This window comes from Pongo abelii, chromosome 18 (assembly GCF_028885655.2).
Source record: "Pongo abelii isolate AG06213 chromosome 18, NHGRI_mPonAbe1-v2.0_pri, whole genome shotgun sequence".
In the NCBI taxonomy this organism is placed as follows: Eukaryota; Metazoa; Chordata; class Mammalia; order Primates; family Hominidae; genus Pongo; species Pongo abelii.
Window position 1 is genome coordinate 34,874,624 of NC_072003.2, and position 20,709 is coordinate 34,895,332.

The window sequence follows — 20,709 nt, forward strand, 5'->3', positions numbered from 1 at the left end:
AGTTGTTAGGTAAATTATTTGTATATAACTTTAAAATAAGAAAATTGGAGAGTTACAATTGCATTAAAAATATGCTATTTTCATTGAAAAAACTTAGTTTTTGGGGGAAGTTAGTAATGATATAATTCAACTCACAAATTACTTCATGCTGTATCTTTTATTTTTATGGTCATAAGAAAAATCATAGGAAAATATAAATAAAATCCATATGTTTCTAACTCCTGAATAAGTATTTTTAAAAATTTGTTATATATTTTTCTTTGAACATGTGAACTCTCTGCCTGCAAACACATACAGACTTTGAGTTCTGATTCACATAAAGTTAAATATACACGTTAGTCTAATGATATACCTTAATTGTAATAGAACTGTAGAGTGTCTTTGTGTATGTATGAGTTTTACCTATTATCAGAAAAAAAGAAATACTAGAACAAAACAAATTATTTTAAGAAGGTGTCTAAGTTACTAGAAAACTAAAAACCTCAAGAATGCTGAATGCAAATCTATACTTTTTATTTAATTCATTACTGTACAGACTCATACTATTCCTATTTCTTATAATTTGTTGTTTTATAGTATAAGAAGTATTCATCGTGAGCAGGTTAGTAATTAATTTTCATAAAATTTAGTAGGGCACATGAAATAATTTTTAGATGTATTTCCATAATTAGTATATTTATACTTTTTTAGTTAGAGCATTTCATTGTGTTCAATTGGAGAACCTTCTATAAGCCTACTATTCAGTTGTTATTCCTTTTACTTTTTAAAATTGACAGAAGTAAATTTATCTGTTGAGCCAATTTATTCAGGTAACTACTTGGGAGACTTCATGAGTCATGAGGATTTGGGGTTTTTCTTTTTTTGTTTCTTCTGTCTGTTGTTGTTCTGTTTTGTTTTTTTGAGACAGAGTCTCACTTTGTCACCCAGACTGGAGTGCAGTGGGATGATCTCGGCTCACTGCAACCTCCACCTCTCAAGTTCAAACAAGTCCCCCTGTCTCAGCCTTCCCAGTAGCTGGGATTACACGTGCCTGCCATGACACCTGCCTAATTTTTCTATTTTTAGTGGAGACGGGGTTTCACCATGTTGGCCAGGCTTGTCTTGAACTCCTGGCCTCAGGTGATCCGACAGTCTTGGCCTCCCAAAGTGCTGGCATTACAGGTTTGAGCTACCACACCTGGCATGGATGTTTTGATATATTGAATGTAGCAAACAAAAATGACAGTGCTTCTCATGTAACAGATGCTCCATAATTTCTGCTGGAGTTAGTTTGCAAGTTTAAGTCAGAGATCGAAAATATCAATGGTGAAGAAATAACATTGATTCTTCATGTGGAGAGAACGTTTTTTCCAGGCTGCACAGCTGACACTTGAATTTGAAGATAAATCCTACCTTTATTTTCTGATTATCTTCAGTTTTTTTGTCTTATATGTATTCCAACTATGTATGCATCACAGACCTTCTTTTTCTGTGTTATGGCTACAGTGTTCTCACTTTTATTTTTATGCCGTGTCATTTCACGTGGTACTTTGTAGGTTTTGATGAGAAAGTTGTTTTTTTGTTTTGTTTATTGAGATGGAGTTTCACTCTTGTTGCCCAGGTTGTAGTGCAATGGCAATCTCGGGTCACCACAACCTCTGCCTCTTGGGTTTAAGTGATTCTTCTGCGTCAGCCTCCCAAGTAGCTGGGATTACAGGTATGTACCACCACGCTCGGCTAATTTTGTATTTTTAGTAGAGACGGGGTTTTTCCATGTTGGTCAGGCTGGTCTCAAACTCCCGACTTCAGGTTATCTGCCCCCCTCAGCCTTCCAAAGTGTTGAGATTACAGGCGTGAGCCACTGCTCACAGCCTGAAAGTTGATATTTTTAATGTACTAAAAGTTGGTTTTAACCGGAGAGTTTGCTTATCCATATAACTTTGACATCAGATAAAGATAAAGGCATACACTATCCATAGGGGAGAGAATTAAATCATTTACCACTGTTTTTGTTTGTAAAAGAAAAATTTTAAAAGATTCTTACACAAAGTGTGTCAAATATAAAATATATCTTCGAAATTAAATTTCTAACAGTTAATGGTAAGGAATTTTTAATGTTTTGTGATATAGCACAACTTATGTTTCCATGCAGAATTTTCTGTATTTAAGTGTGAATGTTAAAATTTTCAGTATAATAAAATTACCTGTGTAGATTTTAAATTTGAATAATTTTTGATGTTGGTATTACAATTTGAAGGAATTTCTCACTGTTATTTTATATAATTTTTTTATTGGGTGAAGTTTAGCATACAGTTTTTATACTTCATCACCTAACTGTAGCTAACTCCTTGTTTATTTTCTCTGGAAAACTTGAAGATTATGCCAGTTTTTGAATTAAAAGATTTTCTGTTATTTTGCTTGCAAACTTGTTTACTGTGTTCACAGAGTGGCCAGTCATAGGACCACCAGCAATGCCTGCACTTTTACTCTCTTTCACTTCATTACCATCATCACCAGAAACTCCAGGTGTCCCAAACTTAAAGTAAAAGCCGTAAAGTACATTGGCTTCTCCCAGACACTGTGTTGTGTCCAGAACATGATGTTAACTATCAGAGATTCTATGGTTATAATTGACAAATGACAAAACAGCACAAAGCTCTATATTGTTAGTACTATTCAGGCAAGTTTATGACAAATACAGACTATATTTGAAATATTGTTAACTCTCTATAAAGTTTTAAAACTATTATTTTAACTTGATAGGTGAAATGGGTATTTATTCTTTAAGATATGATATTTTGAAGTATATATACATTTTCAAATGCTTAGTCATATGTAATAAATGCATTAACTCACAGAGCTAACATTCTTGCGGTGAGACCACATGGCATTGTCTTAGTATTTTTCAAAAATACAAATACATTATTATGCACTATGGTCACCATGCTGTACAATAAATCTCTTGAACTTATTCTTCCTATGCAACTATAGTTATGTATTCTTGATAGACATTTTTCCAATCCCCCTATTCTTCTAAATACCTTGGCACCTGGTGGTCACTATTTTACTCTGTACTTCAATGAGAGTGAGTTTTTTAGAATCCATGTGTGTAAGTGGAATCATGAGATACTAGTCTTTCTGTGACTGGCTTAATTCAACTAATCTCTTCCAGGTAATCCATGTCATTGAAAATAATATAATTTTTCTAAAGATAAATAATCCATTTTGTATATATACCATATTGTATTCATTTATGTATTAGATGTTGAACTGTTGGTTCTATATTTGGGCTATTGTGAAGAGTGCTGCAAACAACATAGAAGTGCAAGTATTCATTCTTATTCTATTTTGAATATATATCTAAAAGTGCAATTACTGTATTATATGGTAGATTGATTTTAAATTTTTTTCAGAAATCTCTCCTTTTTTTTAATGGCTGTCCTCATTTACATTCAACCCAATAGTGTGCAAGCATTTTCTTTACATCTTTACCAATGCTTTTTTCTTTTTCATTTTTGTTAGAATTATTGTAACAGGAGTGATTTGATAGCTCATAGGTATTTGTTGTTGCCTTTCTCTGACAATAATTGACACTGAGCATTTTTTGATGTATCTCTTGGCCATGTCTTTTCTTGAAAAATATTTAAGCCTTTTGCTCATAGTTATTTGTTTTTTGTTGTGCAGTCATTTGAGTTTCTTGCATATTTTTTATATTATCCCCTTGTCACTCAATAATTTGCAAATACTTTCTCCCATTGTTTAGTTGTCTTGTAATGTTGATTGTATTAGTTTCTGTGCAGCAGGTTTTTAATTTGAAATAATCTGACTCTTCCATTTTTTCTTTTGTTCCCTGGGATTTTGAGGTTAAATTTAAAAAGTCATTGCCCAGACCAATGTTGTGAGCCTTTTAGTCTATATTTGTATAGTAGTTTTAGAGTTTCCAGTCTTACATTTAAGTACCTAATTTATTTTGAATTTTGAGATGAGGATCTCATTTTATTGCTTTGAATGTGGATATAAAGTTTTCTCAACACCATTTATTGAAGATACTGTCTTTTCCCTAAGAAACTGTCACCTTTTTAAGTATGTTACTGGTATTTTGATAGAAGTTGCATTGTATCTGTAGATCATTTTGTGTAATACAGATAGTTAACAATATTAATGCCAATTCATGAGTGAGTGATATTTTCCATGTTTGTATTATTTAGTGTTCTTTAGAGTATAATGTAAAGTGCTTCAACTTTTTGGTTGAGTTTATTTCAAAGTATAGTTACTACAGTTATTGTGGATAAGATTGTTTTTAAATTTCATTTTGAGGTAGTTGTTAGGGTATAGAGGTCCTACTAACTTTAGGATGTTGCTTTTGTGTTCTGCAAGTTTAATGAATTTGTTTAATAGTTCTGATAGTTTTTAGTAAAGTGTTCAACTTTTCTATACACAAGATTGTGTCATCTTCAAACAGGATAATTTAACTTCTTTTATTCAATCTGAATTCCTTTGATTTTATTCTCTAATTTCTCTGTCTTGGACATTTTGTACCATGTTTAGTAGGACTGAAGAAAGTAGACATCCTTGTTCTAGCTCGTAGAGTAAAAGCTTACAACTTTTCCTGTTTAGTATGTTCTTAGGTGTTTTTTGCTACATGTGAGATTTTTTGGCTTGAGATGATTTTTTTCTATACCTAATGTTTTCAAAGATTTATCATAAAGGGATGTTAAATTATGTCAAACTTTTATTCTGCATCTATTTAAATTTTAGAGTTGTGAAATCATAACTAATCCTACATAATAAAAAAAAGTTTTAAAGACTACTATGAACATCACTATGCATGCAAATTACAAAATTTATAGAAAATAAATAATCTTCTGACCCACAGCTTTCCACGATTGAACCAGAAGAAACAGAAGTCTTGAACAGAGCAAAAATATATAAAATGTATAGTGAGATTGAATAAGTAATACAAAACATACCAGTCATAGAAAACTCTGGATGGCTGGGCATGGTGGCTCATGCCTGTAATCCCAACACTTTTTTGAGGCCGAGGCAGGTGGATCACCTGAGGTCGAGAGTTCAAGACCAGCCTGAAAAACATGGAGAAACCCTGTCTCTACTAAACATACAAAAATTAGCCAGGTGTGGTGGCACATGCCTGTAATCCCAACTACTTGGGAGGCTGAGGCAGGACAATTGCCTCAACCCAGGTGGTGGAGGTTGTGGTGAGCTGAGATTGCACCATTGCACTCCAGCCTGGGCAATAAGAGTGAAACTCTGCTTCAGAATAATAATAATAATAAAAAGCCCTGGATCAGATGAATTCACAGCCAAATTCTACCACATATACAAAGATGAGCTGGTACTAACTCTACTGAATGTATTCCAAGAAAATCAAGGTGAGATTCCACCCTAACTCATATGAAATCACTATTATCTTGATACTAGAATTTAGTGAAGACACAACAATAACAAAAGAAAAACACAGGCCAATATTCCTGTGAACATTAATACAAATTCTCCATGAAATACCAGCAAGATGAGTTCATGAGCAAATAAAAAAGTGTTTTGCCACAATTGTGAGTTTTATTCTGTGTATTCAAGAATGTTTCATTATATGCAAATCAGTAAGTGCAATTTACCTTGTAAAAATAATAGCAAAAAGTTATATGATTAACAAAATAGATGCAGAAAAAGCACTCAAGAAAATCCAATATTTATGAAAATATTCTTAACAAACTAGGCAATAACAAAACATACCTCAAAACAGTAAGAGCCATCTATTACAAATTCTCAGCCAACATCATACTGAACAAGCCAGTGTGGATACATTCTTCATATGAATAGAAAGAAGACCAGAATATCTACTGTAAACACTCCTATCAACATAGTTCTGGAAGTCCTAGCCAGAGCAATCTAACAAAATAAAAGTCACTTATGTAACAATAAAGAAAGTCAAATTATCTTCACTGATGACATAATTTTCTACCTAGATTTCACCAGAAGACTCCTAAGCCTAAAAATGACTTCAGCAAAGTCTCAGAATATAAAATCAATATAGACAAACGAGTAGCATTTCTGCACACCAATACCATTGCAGCTGAGAACAAGATTAAGAACATGGTTCTATTTACAGTAGACACTAACAAAAAATAATACCTAGAAGTAATATTAAATCAAGGAAGTAAAATATCTATACAAGGAGACCCACAGAATACTGCTGAAAGAAATTAGGGACAACACAAATATTAATGGAAAAGCATTTTCATGCTCATTGAATTGAATAATCAATATAATTCAAATGTCTAGGCTGACTAAAGCAACCTACAGATTAAGTGTTATTTCTATCATGCTATCAATGCCATTTTTATAGAAAAAAATACTATTCTAAAATTTATATGGAAGAATAAAAAGGCCCAAATAGCCAAGGCAACTTTACGCAAAAAGTAAGAACCTGGAGGCCTCACGTTACCTGAGTTCAAACTGTACTACAAGCTAGTTACCAGTATAACATGGTTCTGTTACAGTAATATACATATAGACCCCTGGAACAGATAGATGAGAGAGCCCTGAAATAAAGGTACTTCTATAAGCAACTTATTTTTGACAAAGTCAACAGAAATAGATGAAAGGGAATTAACTCCTTATTCAATAAATGGTACTGAGAAAATTGGTTAGTCATGTGCAGAACAAGAAAACTGGACCCCTACCTCTTACCGTATAAAAAACATGACTAAAGATAGATTAATAACTGTGAGACTTCAAGCTATAGAAATCCTAGATGAACACCTAGAAATTATTCTAGATACTGGCTCCTAAAGAAAATTTATGACTAGCATTTTAAAAGTGAGTGCAACACAAAAATAAAAAAATCCATCTAATTAAAGACCTACATAGCGAAAGAAACTTAGCCAAGTAAACAGACAACCTGCATTATGGAATTAAATATTTGTAAACTGCATATAAAAAGGATTAATATACAGAATTTATGAGAAATTTAATAAGAAAAAGGGACACAAATGAAATAGGCACTTCTCAAAGGAAGACCTAAGAGCTGGCAATAAACATGCAAAAAATTGCTCAATATTCATAATAATCAGAGTAATGTACATCAAAATGACAGTGTGGTACCATTTCACACCAGCGAGAATTGCTGTTATTAAAAAGTGAAAAAACAGATGTTGTAGTTTTGAAGAAAAGGAAATTTTTATACACTTGGTGAGAATGCAAATTAATTCAGCTCCCTCTCAACAACAACAATGACAAAAATGTAGCACTTCTGGCCTTTCTTGTGCTGCTCTGTTTGTGTGAAATAGGAAGGCAGAAAGTAAAGCAGAGTCAATCATGGCATTTCTAGTTTCTACAGTGACAGCATCTAAAATCTTGTGTTAAGTCAACTAGAAACAATGATAGTATTTAAAAACTGAGAAAAAGTTCTTTATATTTTTATTTTTTATAATTTATAAAAATTTGGTTTCTGAATTATTAAGTTGAACAACTTGAACATGCAGATACATAAAATTTCATCTGCATGATAGTATTAATATCTTAATAGCGTATGATTTCGATTCACAATTGCTTCACTGGGTTTACCTGAAGGCAGTAGTTTATTTTCTAAGTATAAATAGAGAACAGGTTTTCCATAATCCTAAGTATACAGCTCTTTTAAGATTAGCAGTATGATTATATCTGAATAAAATTTATAGATTTCAAGTAAAAGAGATTTTGATTTTTTAATAGACGTGAAAAAGCAATGAAAATAAGTTGTTAAAATGAGTTTTTTAAAAAACTTCACGTGTTCAGTAAATAACATTTAAAATCACATTGTAAGTGACTGACCAGTAATTCCAATCTATTTTATTTTAGTCACTGAGAAAACTTAATATTATTTAATTATTCGACAAAAGTATTTGTATATTATTGTTTTTGAAACTTTCAGAAACTCAATGGATGATGATGTGCATGCAGACCGCAAATATTCTATATAATAATAGGCTCATTTTAGCATTTAATAGAAAAATTCAATGTATTTTAAAAGTAAAATTATTGCCTTTTTAAGTCAGAAGAGGGATATCATAGTTAGAATTCATCTACCAAAGTATTTGTTTTAGACTTAATAATAAGTACTTTAAACTGAAAATCAAGTTCTACATACTAGCTAAGGGTTAAAAAAAATGGTATTTAAATTTCTGTTTATTTCTACTAAATTAGAAAACTTAAAGCCAAAATGCGAGGTCAGGAATGAAAACAAGCATTGGATTAGAGTGTGTCTGGCATAATGGTTAAGATTGAAACTAAGTATCAGGTGGTTTCTGATTGTGTCCCAGGTCAGCCACTTATGGGCTGTATGACCTGAATAGTTTTATGTCCTCTCTGTGCTTGACTCCTCAGCTGTACACTGAGGATAATACTGCCAAAATCCTAGGGTTTTGGTAAAATTGAAGCAATTAATGCAAATAAAGGTGCCAGAAGAGCACTCAGCACATAGCAAGTGTATGGACAATTTATAAGCTCTTATTTGTTGATTCTGTTAGATCATGATAAATGTTAGTCCTGAAAACAAGGTGGCCACATTAGTAGTTTCTAACTCATTTTCATTCTTATCATTCAGTCTGTGGTAAAATAGAGTCTGGCAAGTTCCCATATATTCATATACAGCATGAATACAAATATGAAAAGATTTCTTATTAAGTACTATTCACACTCCAATAACACTAGATAAATAAGCATTTAAATGCTGGGTGTTTGTCAATTTTAAAATTAGAGAAGGAGGCAAATTGTTTTTTCATCTATTATTTAATAAATACCTTATGTTCATTTGTTAAATTTAAATGTAGTTTAAAAATATAAATTCAAATAACTTTTCTTCTTTAAAAAGTGAAGGAAATTATTTAGACATTTAGAGCATTTTAAACAGTTGCTTTAGAGTCTTTTAAAGTATTATATTGTTTTGAACATTAAAAGTCAACATTTTATTCCTGAGTGTTGGGTTCAGACTATTCATGATATTAGAAGTTTACTTACCTACATCATGAAATGAGCAAGCCAGTTGAAATAAAAATATATATCTGTACATTTCCTGCAATTTTAAGATGAAAAAACATTTTTTCTCTAGCCTAATTTCTTAAAGTTTTTCTCTTTTTTTTAATTACTAGTATTTTAGATTGACGAATTAAAGATGTATACATTTATGGGATTCAATGGGATGTTTTAATATAGGTATATAATATGAAATAAGCCATGTTAAATAATATATTTATCAGCTCACTTAGCAATCATTTTTTGTGGTGAGACATTTTAAATTTACTCTCGGTTATTTTGAAATATATAATACATTACAGTTTACTATAGTCATGCTGCTGTGTAATAGATCTCAAAACCTATTTTCCCTATTTGAAACCTTGTACCCTTTGTTCAACAACTTATTTTTTTCCCACCACTCCCAGCCTCTAATAACCATTATTCCACTTTCTACTTTTTTTTAGTTAAACTTTGTTAGATTCTACATATAAATGAGATGATGCAGTATTTGTCTTTTTTGTCAGGTTTATTCCATCTAGCATAATGTCCTCCAAATTTATCTATATTGTTTTAAATAATAGGATTTACCCCTTTTTAAGACTAAATAGTATTCCATTGTGTATCTATACCACATTTAAGAAAATTAATTTAGATATGGTAATCATCTATTGGTTTGAAAAAATCGTGTGTTATTTAAGGATATTTTGTGTCAAAGCAGGTGTGTGTCAGATGACTAGAAGTGAAACCTTATGCCTTGGAATTGCCAGATAAACATTCCTTGGCCTTTGTTGTATTCATTGAAAGGATTGATGGCATGAGTTTACTGGTGCAGAGAACCATTGCAAGCCTTCACCTAAAGAAAATTTTTAGAGGTGTGTTTGTAAAAGTCACCCCCCAGAATCTAAAAATCTGCTTATAGTGGCAGCTTATATAGTGAAACCTTATGAGACTTGGGGATTTCCAAATCTGAAGTCTGTCTGGGAACTCATTTTGAAACATGGACATGCCAAGGTCAAGAATAAGACCATCCCTCTGACAGACAACACAGTGATTGAGGAGTATCTGGGGAAGTTTGGTGTCATTTGCTTGGAAGACTAGTCATGAAATTGCCTTTCCAGAGAAGCAATTTCTTCTTCTTGTGCCCTTTCCACCTCTCAGTAGGCTGTCATGCTACCAAAAATAGAATAGGCTTCCTCAAGGAGATCGGCACACCTGGCTATCAAGATGAACGCATCAAGCAGCATACCCGCCAGCTGAACTAGACTCAGGTGTCAAAACAGCAGTGAATTTTTATCAATGAAGTGGCAACGTGTTTTTGTTTTTTTGGAGAATTTTTATCAAGTATCTTCAGAGAAGATTATTTCCTGGTTTATCTTCAAAAACTGGAAAGGAAGGGTCAAAGAAAAGACAGTAGCTTATGTTCTGGCAAGTAACTGTCATCACAGTCCAGTTCCAAAGAAAATTTCCAGAGTTTTCTACATTGGCCGCCACCTCATCTGAAAGCAGCACATTCTATGGAGGAAGGAGTCCTGCTTTGTTCCATCTTCTATTCTGGGGTTTAATGTTGGTAAATGAGTAACTCTAGCATTTGTGCAAGGCTCCTTAAGACTCCTGCAGCAGGCAACCAAGCACAGGGACGTAATTGAATCTGGAGATTCCTGGGGACTTGTTTTGAAAAAGACATGAAATACACATAGGAAGAAAGGCACAAAAATAAATATTCACTTGTCTCTGCTGTGAGTCTATGCTCCAACTTTTCAGTGATGGCTTTGAGAGCTCTCAGACTTGACTGGCTCTAAGTGTATCTGGTGGCTTTTGTATTCTAACCTGAAACTGGCTTAGTACTTTTTCCTAAAAGCTCAAGATTTGAGAATGTGGACCCCTTCACCAGAAAAACATGTATAAACTCAAAATGTTGCTTGCAGTTCTATGGTGTTTAGACCCTTCTCACCTTATGGGTTTTGTTTTTTGTTTTTGTCTGTGTTTTGAGACACTTGCACAGGCTGGAGTGCAGTGGTGTGATCTCAGCTCACTGCAGCCTCCACCTTCTGGGTTCAAGTGATTCTCCTGCCTCAGCTTCCCAAGTAGCTGGGATTACAGGCATGTGCCATCACGACTGGCTAATTTTTGTATTTTTAGTAGAGATGGAGACAGGGTTTTCACCATGTTGGCCAGGCTAGTCTCGAACTCCTGACCCCCACTGATCCACCCGCCTCTGCCTCCCAAAGTGCTGGGATTACAGGCGTGAGCAACCGCACCCGGCCCTTGTGTACCTTAGGTGAGGAAGTCCTGCTCTTAATCAGGATCTGTCACGCAGACCCTGATCTTGCTTCTCTGGTTCCATGTCCTATGGAAGACCAAAGCTCACCAAGATAGCCTTTTCCCTTCATGGTGGCAGATAGTGTTGCCCCCTGCACCATCTATACCCACCATTTCTCCCCCTGGGTTTCAGGATAGAATTACTTGTTTTTTTCTGATGATCAGCACTCTCCCTTAAAACACAAATCAGGAAGGAATTAACTATTTTCTTCGTTTGGCATGAATGAAATTAGTACTGTTTGGCTTTGTAGGCCCCAGACAGGCAGGCAGCTTAATTATTTCCTTGCATACTCTAGTCTCCAGAAGTATTGCCCCTTATCCTGCTAATAATGACATAGTAGCTAGTAGACCAGCAACTGGGCATCTGGGGATTTTCATCCTGAAAACAGTGGGTCTGGTACTGCTTGTGTTTTTTATCAGTGTCCACCCACTTGGGGTGGACTATCCTGCTACTATCTTCACTTAGTTACCCCCCACTTGCCATCTGAGCAGTTGGTGAGGATGTGCCAGGCTTAGGTTAAACTTGGAAACATGCTTGACCATTCTATTCCTTGCTCCTTTCAGATCAGTTTGGCTGCAATTTTGGCTCCTGAGACCCTCAACCACAGCTGGGAAATCAAGTTAGAGGCGTAACTGCCTTAAAATATGCCCACTTATGAGGTAATTAGATTGGTTCTCTCCAGAGGTAACCTGCCAAAAAGAGATGCTATAGATGTTACTCTTATACTGTAAAACATTGTGAAATCAGATTACTTTAAAATGATGTATTACAAACTTATGGAAAAAGCCGTTGTGACTATGGAAGCCCAAGGCTTATATCCCAGCTCTGTCTTACACTAAATATGGGTACTGTGTTTCCACTCTTGTCTATAAAATGGGAGCTAATATCCTCCAACCTGTTTGCCTGACATGGTGGTTAAAAGGATTAAGCAAAACAACAGTTTGTAATTTATTCTGTCAGAGAAAACTGATGGTAAATGAATAAAAGGGAGTAAGTTGATTAAAAATAATTTTTTTAAAAGTAAGAAAAATCATAAAACATGTTTGTAATTTATAATTGTATACAAATAAAATGTTTTTAAAATCAAATTCACATCTTTGAATGGCTTGGCATAATTGCCATGTTTTTTAAAATGGCTAGATTACTAACAAAAAGCAAAGAAAAGATTTTGGGTTTGCTCAATCATTAAGTTTTTGACCTTCTAAATCTAAAATACTGCCAAAAAGATTTGAAGGGAATATTTTTTAGTCGGCTTCTTAGGGTTTCCAATGCAATGCAAGAAGAATTTTGATAGGCCAAAAAAATGCATTCTATGTACACAAATTTCTCTTCTCTGATTTGCTTTAACACTGAAAATTGAAGATTGAAAATTTAGTATCTCAACATACAGTAAAAATATTTATTTTTCAGTCAAGCAAATAATTCTATAAAACTAATGGGTAGCAGATGCCATTAGCTGCCAAAAAAAAAAAAATATAGTATGACTATATTTGGTAAGTATCTAGCCACGCAGTTGACAGCCCAATTAAATTAAATCCCCAATATGTGCAGGTGAAAAGCGTTTATGTGCAATGTGCTGCACCTCCAGTTAGCACCTCCTTCTGCCTGTTTACAGAGATACCAATTATCCCTGAGTAACTCAGGGTAAATAATGGGAGCTGAGAATGTTGTGTGCAGAGTGATTGCTGGGAATATGGTTAATTCATTTCTTCCATATTAAAAAAAATTCATGACTCCTCAAAAAGGCTTTTAGTAAAAGATTGTTTATTTCTAGTGCTCAATTTGGATTCATGGAAAATTTATTCTAGGTAAGTCAGAGACACTTAAATGTCAACCAAATTTTATGAAACATATTTGAGTGAGATCAAGTCTTAGGTGAGAATTTTATTAGTAAATTTAGAGAAAAATTAAAAACCAATACTTTGGGCCAAATAACAGTGTTTGGCATAGGAGTACCACCCAAACAAATGCTCTTCATCATCATCATCGTTAAAGTAGCAATAGCAACACATGCTTTCTTGGAACCAGCTGGCCTGTTTTTCACTTATGTAAAGTGGTGAGTGCATTGAAATAGTGAAGGAGGGTAATATAAATTGAATGCTTCTATGAAATACAATTTTTAATAAGAAGCATTTGTTGTAGAACTACAGATGAGACTATTTGTATGAGGTTGTATTTTTACTTTTATTAACAGAATAACTTCATTCACAGTATTCTTATTACAGATACTATTCCTTGTTCTGCCATATATTTGCTAGCTTTGGGTCAAATACTACCTGAGCTCAATAATGAATATTTATTTCACCATGAGCATTTTATTACTGATGAATATTAATATTTTGCCTAAAATACGTTAGCTTTTGGTGAAAATTTTTTTTCAGTGTGTTGTTTTTTGCTGAGAAGTGTCTATTCTGCCAAGAAGCTGCTATTATCAGCTCTACCCACATTGACTAATAGTGAGTGAAAGTGATTGTGTGGATAAGAAGCAAATGAGTCTTTTCTGTATCTCTTTTATTTATTGGCTGAAGAAAGAGGAGGATGCAGATATAAAATGAAAGAAGATATCCCAAAAATATCATGAAGAAGTCATTTTAAACAGAAAACAAAAGCAGGGGATGGTTATGTCAGCAGAAAAAAATATTATTTTGCTAAGCCTCTGAAATATTAGTATACAACCTGCATTGCTTTAATAAATTATTTCTTCAGTTTTGATTCTTCAGGATATGATTTAGTTCACTGGTGAATCAAAACTAAGAGGAGAATAACTTATTTGTTAAAGTAAGAGTTGTAGAGAAGATCCATTACTTTTGACCGATATCTCCTCCACCCCCAACCCCAGGCAATCATCATTCTACTTTCTGCCTTTATCAATTTGAATTTTTTTACACTCTACATAGAAATGAGATCATACGGTATTTTTTTTCTTTGCTGGCTCATTTAATGTAGCATAATGTTTCCCAGGTTCATCAGTGTTGTTGCAAATAACAAGACTTCCTAGAATTCCATTGTGTAAATATATCACATTTTCTTTATCCATTCACATATTGATGGATACTTAAACTTGACTTTATATCGTAGCTATTGTGAGTAACCCACTTCCTTCTCTTTCATTTGTGTTTATCTTTTTTCCTACCCTTCTTTATTTCCAGGAATAATTTTAAAATATAAATTATAATTGTTAAATACCTTCATTTCCATGCCTTCTTTTTGGTTAATGTTATGACTGATTGAAAAATAAGTTTAAAAAAATACTTGAATTAAGGCCATTATTTCATTAGTAACATAATTTGAGACAAAACGGTAGTGAAAATCAACATTGATTAGTGAAATAATAATAAGGCCCGGTAGTTATTTTCTCTTCCACCTAACATAAACTAATCCATGACCAGTAAAGTTCCTTTTTTTTTTTTTTTTTTTTTTGAGATAGAGTCTTGCTCTGTCGCCTAGGCTGGAGGGCAATATGGCAAGATCTCGGCTCACTGCAACCTCCACCTCCTGGGTTCAAGTGATTCTCTTGCATCAGCCTCCCTGGTAGCTATGATTACAGGTGTGAGCCACCATGCCCAGCTAAATTTTTTTTTGCATTTTTAGTAGAGACAGGGTTTCACCATGTTAGCCAGGCTGGTCTCACCTCAGGTGATCCGCCCACCTCGGCCTCCCAAAGTGCTGGGATTACAGGTGTGAGCCACCACCCCTGGCCGATTTTTTAATATGTATTGTTTTACTCTATTCTGTTTAAGTTCTTCAGAAAAACTAAGCTGACAAAGAATGCATTTAAATTTTTTGGAAATTAAAATTACTTAAAAACATTTTTTATAGAAACTAAAACTAAAAATAATTTTAGATTCTTAGAAAATATCTCTCAAATACTTCAAGTTACCTTCCTCTGACAGTAGATATATATTTTTCTATATTGCTATGAAACAGCTTTGGCTGTTTTTTGTGGCCAACTCCATCATTTCCATTCTATCTTGTTGTACAGTGTTTATATTATGCATTTTACATTTTAAAAGTTATAGTCCATGGAATGTAATTTTCAAACAATTGACAAACCTTTTTCCATGTAAAACTATCTGCTTAATTAGCACTTTATTTTCACTCTTCAAACACATTTTAATTGGCTGAAAAGCAAAGGGACAGTTAAGTGAGTGTGCTGAGCTGGTCCTCTCTAGTGTCCATCTATTCAAATTCACATAGGTAATCTTCTGATGAAAGAGGATGCACTTCAACAACAATGTGGAACACATGTAAAAAAAGAGAAAACACTCCCTTTCAGGAAAATGAGTTAATTCTTCTTATTCTGTGTGTGTGTTGATTTTAAGGTTGAGAATAAAGACTAAAATGAGAGAGAGAGAGACGACTTTACATTAGTAGTGCAATGCAGTGCAGATCCTATACAACTTTCTTGTTTGTCAAACATACCCTGAATGGTTTTGTTAAGTATTATGTTGCTGTATCCATCACTTATTGGACTCTGATGATCATTTTCTACTTTATCCATTTAAATATGTACTAAACATCATCCAGAGTCCTGTCCTTGATGCTTAAGTGCTCAGACATAAAGCTATTAAAATATTATTGATAAAAAGCTGAGGTTTTATTTATTTTACTACAGAGCATTTGATGCTAGTAAGCTTAAGTCCCTTGAACCTTTGAAAACATGCTTTAGTTTTTCCTTAATTTGGAAAGCCAAATTTGGTTAAGAGTAATAAAACAATAAACTTGAATATAAATCATTTTGGAATTGAACCCAAATTATTAAATATTACATTTGATAAATGAATTTGACTGTGTCAGAAATGTTTTTAAAATTTTGAATAGAAAGTTTGATAAAGCTTAAACTCGAGAAGTATACGTGCTTTTATGACAAATCATTTTCTGATTAAAGTTTCAATTTTGCAGTGTTATATAGTAGACTTCAGTACAAGTTGGTTGTGTTTAAAATGTGAGTACTAACATATCAGAGAAAAAAACGTTAATACTATAAAATACAAAACAAAACATGATATAATGATGGTTGTTGAAGACCTCAGGGGTTTTCTTTTTTTAGTTAAAAATATTTAAACGAGAGACACACAACAAAGGAGATACAGCATAGAGTAATTTGTTGCAAAGGAGAAAGACTATTTTAAAAGTTAGTTGCAGAATAGCCAGTACATTCTGAGAGAAAAAGGATTCATGGTGGGATACTTATAAGAATGAGACAGCAGATGTGTGGTATTATTTCTGAGGGCTCTGTTCTGTTGCATTGGTCTATATCTCTGTTTTGGTACCAGTCCATGCTGTTTTGGTTACTGTAGCCTTGTAGTATAGTTTGAAGTCAGATAGCGTGATGCCTCCAGCTTTGTTCTTTTGGCTTAGGATTGTCTTGGCAATGCAGGCTTTTTTTTGGTTCCATATGAACTTTAGTTTTTTCCAACTCTGTGAAGAAAGTCATTGGTAGCTTGATGGGGATGGCACTGAATCTATAAATTACCTTGGGCAGTATGGCCATTTTCACGATATTGATTCTTCCTATCCATGAGCATAGAATGTTATTCCATTTGTTTGTGTCCTCTTCTATTTCATTAAGCAGTGGATTGTAGTTCTCCTTGAAGAGGTCCTTCACATCCCTTGTAAGTTGGATTCTGAGATATTTTATTCTCTTTGAAGCAATTGTGAAGGGGAGTTCACTCATGATTTGGCTCTCTGTTTGTCTGTTCTTGGTGTATAGGAATGCTTGTGATTTTTGCACATTGATTTTGTATCCTGAGACTTTGCTGAAGTTGCTTATCAGCTTAAGGAGATTTGGGGCTACAATCATCTGATCTTTGACAAACCTGACAAAAACAAGCAATGGGGAAAGGATTCCCTATTTAATAAATGGTGCTGGGAAAACTGGCTAGCCATATGTAGAAAGCTGAAACTGGAGTCCTTCCTTACACCTTATACAAAAATTAATTCAAGATGGATTAAAGACTTAAATTTTAGACCTAAAGCCATAAAAACCATAGAAGAAAACCTAGGCAATACCATTCAGGACATAGGCATGGGCAAGGACTTCATGTCTAAAACACCAAAAGCAATGGCAACAAAAGCCAAAATTGACAAGTGGGATCTAATTAAACTAAAGAGCTTCTGCACAGCAAAAGAAACTACCATCTGAGTGAACAGGCAACCTACAGAATGGGAGAAAGTTTTTACAATCTACCCATCTGAAAAAGGGCTAATATCCAGAATCTACAAAGAACTTAAAAAAATTTACAAGAAAAAAATCAAACAACCCCATCAAAAAGTGGGCAAAGGATATGAACAGACAATTCTCAAAAGAAGATATTTATGCAGCCAGCAGACACATGAAAAAATGCTCATCATCACTGGTCATCAGAGAAATGCAAATCAAAACCACAATGAGATACCATCTCACACCAGTTAGAATGGGAATCATTAAAAAGTCAGGAAACAACAGGTGCTGGAGAGGATGTGGAGAAGTAGGAACACTTTTACGTTGTTGGTGGAACTGTAAACTAGTTCAACCATTGTGGAAGACAATGTGGTGATTCCTCAAGGATCTAGAACTAGAAATAGCATTTGACCCAGCCATCCCATTACTGGGTATATACCCAGAGGATTATAAATCATGCTGCTATAAAGACACATGCACACGTGTGTTTATCGCAGCACTATTCACCATAGCAAAGACTTGGAACCAACCCAAATGTCCATAAATGATAGACTGGATTAAGAAAATGTGGCACATATACACCATGGAATACTATGCAGCCATAAAAAAGGATGAGTTCTTGTCCTTTGTACGGACATGGTGAAGCTGGAAGCCATCATTCTGAGCAAACTATTGCAAGGACAGAAAACCAAACACTGCATGTTCTCACTCATAGGTGGGAACTGAACAATGAGAACACTTTGACACAGGGTGGGGAACATCACACACTGGGCCTGTCGTGGGGTGGGGGGAGGGGGCGGGAAGCATTAGGAGATATACCTAATGTAAATGACGAGTTAATGGGTGCAGCGCACCAACATGGCACATGTATACATATGTAAGAAACCTGCACGTTGTGCACATGTACCCTATAACTTAAAGTATAATAAATAAATAAATAATAAGTAATGGTGATGTTCACAAAAAAAAGAATGAGACAGCAAAAATTGTAACTAGGGAGACTCCTTTGGAATCTCATATATTTATTAGGAGGTGGGAAGAGGTGTTACTAGTAAGCATGTTCTGGGTGGTCCTCTTGGTGCACATACACAGTAGGTGTACATGCTTATTCATATGTCACATGTCTCAATAGCATCTTAAATCTCCACCCACGAGTGTGTTTTACACTATTATAAAAGTAAATGATCAGTATGTTGACAGGTAAAATCAAAGTTTGCATGCTCTCTACAGGGAAATTTTCCTACTGGAGGTAGCTTTGCTTAAATCAGCTGGAATACAATGCAAATACTTTAGCTTATTGTGTTGACAATATGCAGTCACCATGCAATCACCATGATTCCTGCATCCTGAGGACATGGTAACTTTCTTGACCACCTATCCTGCCTCAATAATACTTGTCTTGATTTATTTCCAACTATCAGCTCTGAGACTAATATTAAACTCTTTCGTCAGTATTGTCAACAGTGAGAAAATCAGAATTCTTAAACATAGTTGAGCTTGATTAGGGTCATTAGCTGTATCCCCAGAATAAATTATTTTACAACCTTAGGACTTCAATATTTATTATTAATAAAAGTACTATTTCCCCCAGGGATGATTTAATTCATACATGGTGGCTACAAGTATTTTTCACTGAATGTGTTCTCTAAATACAGTAATTATTTAAGAATAAAAATAAAATCATGTTTCAAAGATATTATAATCGATGGGTTATATTTTATATTTAATGTATTTGTAATTTCCAAAATATGCCAAAATAAGAATTTTATTACTTTTTCTGGAATAACAGACCAAGGGTTTCTAAATCATGACTTTGCTTACTTTTGCATATGGTTTTGACTGCTACCATTGAATTTAGGTTGAATTTTAAATGCACTGTTTAACTTGTGTGGTTTTTGGTTCATTTGTGAAAGCAAATATAATAGACTTGGACTAACTTGGCTTCATTTCTGCTCTCTTTCTGTTATTACATCTGGGGCTTTAGAAATGACTAGGATTCAAATAAGTTTGGTTTTGAATCAAGCAACAGAAAAATCCCAGAAAAGACTGAGGGAAATAGCTACTGGACATTGCCTTTCAGTGAGATTTATGCATGAAACAGCGTTCAATGAAATTCATAAAATTATTGCAAGTTTGTCAAATTTAGAAAGTAACTACTTACAACTTATTAGGACACTTGTCTTAGTTTGTCTGTGACACCCCTAGCTTGGGGAACTGGACGTTACAGAAAAGGATATTGCTACTGTAATAAGTTTGGGAATAAAACAGTTCAATGAAATTCATAAAATTATCGCAAGTTTGTTAAATTTAGAAACTGACTTCTTACAACATATTAGGACACTTGTCTTAGTTTGTCTGTGACACCCCTAGCTTGGGGAGCTGTACATTACAGAAAAGGATATTGCTACCGTAATAAGATTGGGAATAAATACTTACATGTTTGTAAACATTCCTCTTAATAATCCTTAGATACATGTCATCCTTGCTCAGTCATTTTGGCACAACTGTTTATGATTTCAGAGACTGCTTACCACCAAATTCAAGCCATAGTGTTTTCAGCTTTTTATGTTTTTTTTTTTCTTTTACCCAGTATGCTTCATAGTCGACATCATTACGTTCAGGTTCCCCAGGCAATCCCTGGGCCTTAGAACTCACCATCCTACCTTATCCTTCTTGCTTGGCATGCTCTGTTGTTGAGTCCCTCTCACTCCATACTTGAGTTTTAATAAGACCTCAGTTTGGAGGAACCAGAGGAATGCATTGCCATATATGTTGGGTTGAGAATGCATATCCTCTTGAGGATAAAGACTTTACATTTATTTTCCATAGTACAAAGCAGTATTTTTAAGATGTGGACATGTTTCACTCAAATTAAATATAAATGATTTTATCATTTGTCAATATGGTCAAAATAACAGTATCGAGTTCACCAAATGTTCTGCTTTAGGCTCTCCCAGCATAAAGAGCAATATATGCAAATTGGTGGAGGTTAGTTTTTTTGGTGTGGGTTTTTGTTTGTTTTCATTTTGAAAGATTTTTTTTCTTACTTTATGCAGATGTAAAGTACATGAAGCTTACCAAAAGCTTTATTGTACCTCATTTTTAAACCAAAAGTTCGAATATGTCAACATTCAAAGTGACATTCTGGATACCGTTTTTTTGTTTGTTTGTTTGAGAGGGAGTTTTGCTCTTGTTGCCTAGGCTGGAGTGCAATGAATGGTGCTCTCTTGGCTCA

At 34.0% G+C, this 20,709-nt stretch overlaps 1 pseudogene; it reads left to right on the plus strand.

Moving 5' to 3' along the window:
• Positions 2,289-2,725, plus strand: PONPYGV1R-PS1879 (vomeronasal 1 receptor ponPygV1R-ps1879 pseudogene; annotated as a pseudogene).